This window comes from Cryptomeria japonica, chromosome 4 (assembly GCF_030272615.1).
Source record: "Cryptomeria japonica chromosome 4, Sugi_1.0, whole genome shotgun sequence".
NCBI classification, from domain to species: Eukaryota; Viridiplantae; Streptophyta; class Pinopsida; order Cupressales; family Cupressaceae; genus Cryptomeria; species Cryptomeria japonica.
Window position 1 is genome coordinate 596,045,166 of NC_081408.1, and position 6,054 is coordinate 596,051,219.

Below are 6,054 nucleotides of genomic sequence, written 5' to 3' on the forward strand. Positions count from 1 at the left end.
CAAATACCAAAATAGAAGATATATCAATTAAGAAGAGACATAAACCATGCATCCACAATATATAACATGAAGATTTATATGTGTAAAAACTAGTAGAGGGAAAAACCATGGTGGGAAGCCTACCCACAGTTAGATAATACTTCTGCAATAAGTATGTGATTATAATAAGGGGCCTGCACATGCAAGAAGGCCAACAGCCTAGAGCACACTATTCATCACAAAGGAGCCTCACTGACTACAAAAAAAATCCAGACTACAATCCAGAAATAAGAATGAACTTCAAGAATAGAATCTCCTATTCCTGAGTATAGTTCAGATTAAGCTCAATGTGAGAGGTCTTAAACCTCTTACACAAACCCAATTTTATCACCTATGATTGACCAAATATTTTGCATATGATTATAATTTTATCCACACAGATAATCCTTAATCCCATACCATGATCTACAAAGAGATCTTACATCATATTTATCCCAACCCATGACCTAAACAATTAGGTCGGCCACCTAAAAGATGATACAATAAATGCATTACATAAACCCTCAAACCAATGATAAAAAAAGTTGGCCTAAGACTGAAACAACATTAACCAAATAATAAATCCAACCGGTAATGCATTGGGAGCATCCACCAACACGTTACATAAGTCGGTCCATAACCTAGAAAAATAACATAGGATAGGTTTAGTGCACATGAACTAGCAAGGAAACCAAAAATAAGATCTGCCATGAAAAATAAGCAACTACTAGTACCAATTGATAAGAACACAGAAAACTGCATAAAGAACTAGACAAGAACAAAACTAAAAGGAAATATTTTTGGTTGATGCAAGATTTATGATCGACCAAGGATGCTCCTGCATCATAATGGAAAACTTTTGTAGCTTCAACATTTCACCACTTTAAACACAAAAGCTTGGTGATCATGTCAGGGGTATTGTTATGAAAATTCAAGGTTTCAATATAATGATAACATCTTGATTGTTGAAGTCTTTATTGATGATATTATCTTTGGAGGAGATGATAACTTCAGCATGAAGTTTTCCAGTGATATGTAGAAAGAATTTGAGATGTCTATGATTGGTGAGATAAAAAAATTCTTAGGTTTGCAGATTTCATAGATTGGAAAAGGTATATTTATAACTCAAACTAAATATGTGAAGGAATTGTTGAAGAATTTTGGGTTAGATGACTCCAAACCTATTGAAACTCCTATGGTGACTATGTTGGAACCCTAAATTTTAATAACAATGCCCCTGACATGATCACCAAGCTTTTGTGTTTAAAATGGTGAAATGTTGAAGCTATATAAGTTTTCTTCTACCTAACATAGAATCCCACATACTATCTCCATTATTCCCTAATGATATGTGAAAAAATCTTGATAAATCCAAGAAAGACCAGTAAGATAACCTCACTAAGAAAACATTTCATGTCTATATTAGAATAGCTATTTCAATTTGATAAATCAATGTTAGATAGTCTTATCAGAATAGCTAACCCGATCCAATAAATCAGAGCTAAATATAGACATCGAGATAGCAATGTCAAACATGAAGTCTTGATTACCCATTAGAATAACTACTAAAGGCGGAATAAAAATTCTGTGTGATTCCAATAGAACAAATTATCCAGATATCACCATTTTGGTATAGCTATATTGAACCAAGCATGTGGATGTCAATCGAAATAGTTATCAAAGGCAGACAAATGATATTTTGCAATACCGATAGAGAAAGCTATCCCGACACACACACATTTCAGGATATGTCATCTTGACGAAGGAAAATAGAAAAGGAGTGCTATGCAAGAATATCAGAATAACTAATGAGGTCGGGATAGCATCTCAACAATATTCTAATCACTAAAACTATTTCAATGATGTGTAAATAGAATGATATCAGGGGAACTATCCTGATTATGCACTTATGAACGAGGAGCTAATATCAGATAGAACTATGGCGATGAAAGAAAATGATACCCCTATTGGTAAAACTAATGAAATCAAAATAATGGATCATCTATGATCTGATAGAGCAACTTATTCCAAAAATGAGTATATGTAATGACATCGAAATAGCTACTCCAATAGTGCACTTATACCTGTATAAGAATATCTTATAGCGATGGGCAAAATACAAGGGGAAGATCTTCATCGGGATGACTTGTGAAGTCAGGAAGACAATTTTTAGGTATGTCGATAGTTGAAACAATCCCTATAAGCACCAACCAAGATGTGTTCAGCATAGGTAACCCAAAGATCAAAATCAAGCTGGTGGTTACTTATTGGTATAACCTATGTCAAAATGATGTGAACTACAGACAGTTTCTAGCAATGACTAAATTGTCAAAAAGATGCCAACCTAAGAGATGTGATAGATGAAGTGAAGTGATATAATCCTAGTATAGGATATTTATATGTAAAACATTAGAGATTTTAGGGGGTGAATCAGATTTTGTAATATAAAATACTGTAAAGATATTATCAGTGTTGTAATACATCTTTTCAAGCAATACAAGAATGAGTTCTTTTATTTTCTAAATGTGTTGTGGATTCTTTCATCTTTAGATTAGTTCTCTGTTATTACCATTTGAAGCAAGTGGTTGCTATCTTAAATCCTTGTGTGAAGATTTTATGTCATAATTGTAAGTTAGAAAAATATAGAGTGCATTTGAGACAAAAGGCAGCTATTTGCATTTTATTTTGATTGGTCTTTCTATGAGAGTTAAATTCAATCAGACTAAGTGTAATCAAAGATATCTAATTGTAATATTCAGGGTTGGGTAATTGACAGATCCATCCAAGGGAGGATTTAAAAATTGTCTTTCAAAGTTATACATAGGGTTTGCAAGTGAATGACTCCATTGCCCAAAATAAATAAGGCACTGGTCTAATAAGATATAAATTTCAGTTCAAATCACTTATCCGTACTTGTTTAGTTTCATTTCTATGTTAGGAGGAGATATAAGTATAAGTTAGAAGGAAGGATAGTAAGAAATCAGATAGTAGAAAACATATTATAGAAAAAATAATAAGTTAAAGAAGATCACCAAGAGAGTAGGAGAAATCAGATAATTCAAAGATAGTTTTGTTGGAATCAGAGAACACTGAGAGGGGGGGTGAATCAATGTTCTTTCAATATAATCAATTTTAACCTTATTAGAAATGCAATTCAGTAACCAGTAAACATGAAAGAATATAACAACAAATAGAAATGAAGAAACCACAAGAGCATAAACCATAACACAAAGATTTATACGTGGAAAATATCAAAGAGGAAAAACCACAATGGGATTGGAGAACCATAATATCTATCCATTGGTCAGATGAATAAATATTACATTAGGGGCCTGCACATGCAAGAAGGCCAACAACCTAGAGCACAATGCTAATCACAAAAGGAGCCTCACTGACTAAAAACACCACATATGGAGTTAGAAACAAAATTCTAAACTCTAAGAGTGCATCTTCTATGCTGGATGAGTTCCAGTTAAAGCACATTTTGTACTGGTTTACATTATGTCCTTCCTTACGAGTATCTTGCTTTGCTTTCCAAACCTCTAAACCAAAATCCAAGACTGACTACAAAATATTACATTCGCATTCTATTGATCAAGATTTCTCATAAAACATTATATTCCATTACCTTTTTATGCATCCTTATCCATCAAAATAACCTAACCGAACTAACTTAAATACCCTTCCCAAACACAAACATAAATGCCTTATGTCAGCTTACAAAGATATTACAATTTATTTACATGTCGGCCTAAGTAAAAATAAATTCATTAAACTTCAAGAACGATGCCTTTGATCATTGTCATGTAGACCTATCAAATCAATCTCCTGTGTCGGCCTCATATACCAGTTCCTAGATTGTTGAATTCCCTTTCCTACTAGTGTCGGTTCCTTGTGTGTCGGATGACTGAATGTTGGTTTCCAATCAATGAATATCGATGAGTACCGATTAAGTGACCAACCCAAAATGGTGTGTGTTGCCATCAATGGCAACACAACTAAGCCAGATGAGTGTCAATTGCCAACAATCTCCCCCTTTGGCATTGATGGAAACACTCATGTGAAAAATGGATCACTGAAGTGTTATTCTGGTTCCCTACCAAAAACTCCAAAACTGATCTCAAAAACTGTTGGAAGACTGCTCCCCCTGAGCTATACATTACTTCTCATGTCCCTAGACATTCTTCACTTCAACCTCTCCCCCTTTGACAACAATGCCAAAGCCGAGGCATATGAATGAAAGAAATGGAATTCTGTATAAACCAAAATGTGATTAACGGATCTAGATATACTAAATATCTGGGTAAGCATTCTTCAAAAATCGTAAATATGCATCCCAACCTATCTTCAATGTGCTCAAAATGGATATAAAACCATTAAGACTATATGCATGAAGCTCTTCTTTTGATATGTCTATCAGAGTAGGTTTATTCATTAACTCTATGTTTTCACTCTTATGAAGTAACAAAGTGTTCAACCGGGGACTCACCAAACCTCTTAATTCTCTTGCATGCTGGATCAGCCTATCCATGTCCTTCTCTAATCCAGAAATCTCAGACTCTGTAATCAATGACCATCAATGGTACTGGTCAGTGTTTGAGTACCATAAAAAATGTTAGCCAAAAGATCTAATGGGGCCTTTGCCACCTTCAATCTCATCTCAAGGTCTATTGTAAGTTTGTTGGTGTTAGTACAGGACCTATATATATATATTGCTACACTCATTTAGAGCCACATAAATCTTTGATATCTCATCTGTCAGCTTGGCCTTGTCAGATGAAATCATGTTGTCACAAGTGACTTTTCAGGCTGCATTATACCGCTCAATCAACTACTAGTTTGATACCTATTAAAGGGTTTTAAACTCTTTGGAAATATTCTCAATCAACCTTTTAGTTTACCAGATGGACTACTAATATGATCTACCTTATATTCCGGTGAAAGCTGATGCAAAACTGGAATGGTCTGCCCAATAACCTGCTTGTCTTCAATTCCTTCCTTCCTTAACTTCTAAGTTACAACATACATCAACTCAAAATAGCTTAGTTGCTCAATATTCTTTTGTGCAAAATCAACTTGACCGGATGAGTCAAGTGCCAACAATGAATGACTATCCAAAATCTTCTATGAAGATTCAACCTCAAGACTTGCACTGGTGGCTATGCCACTTGGTGTAGTAATCTTTTCAACCTTAACCTCTTCAATATGTATATTTCATGTCAGAGGTTCAACATCCTCAACCTACTTTTTTTTCACACATCAATGACCTCTATATCTAGAATGATCTGTTATGGTGTATCTTGCTTATCATGTATAGTATCAATGTTATCTACCAGTATCTCTATATTAGGTACAAGTGGTTCTACTGGAGGAATATCCTTAGTTTTTGATAAAAAATCGGTATATTCATTCCCAATATATTTTTCCCCTTATCATCTACCGGGATATTTGGAGTGTTAAACATTTGAGAGACTTTCGGTGATGTAAAGAATCTCGGTTTATCTACAAAGGATTTTTTCCAAGCCTCATGTGTCTCCTTAACTATCTCATTCACTCTACCTACCATGAGACTCACATGCCCATGTTTTCTTTGGAAAATTGATTTATTAGCAAACTCTAAACACTTCTACAACTCCTCATCAGTTATAGTACCACACATAGTTAAGAATTCTTGTACCTTTATATGTATATCCTCTCCAACCACAAATAACCTTCTAGCATCTAGTTTACTATATAAATCTGTCGATATCTATATTTCAATCTCTAAAAGTACCTTCTTATATATGTCTACGTATAAAAAAATGATTCCTCTATCTCCATTCAATCCTTATCATCCATATGTACATAGTAATGTTGTATATTACTCAAAATTTCATCTTTAGTGATTTGATCAATCAACTCAGCAACTGAAAGAGGGGGAATGACTTCAATACTCTTACCGGATTTGAAAGAAATATCTACATCTAATTTCTTCTTGTCGGGAGTAGAAGTAGACTCCTTAATCAGTTTCCTCTTCTTTGTGGGCTTCCTCTCCTT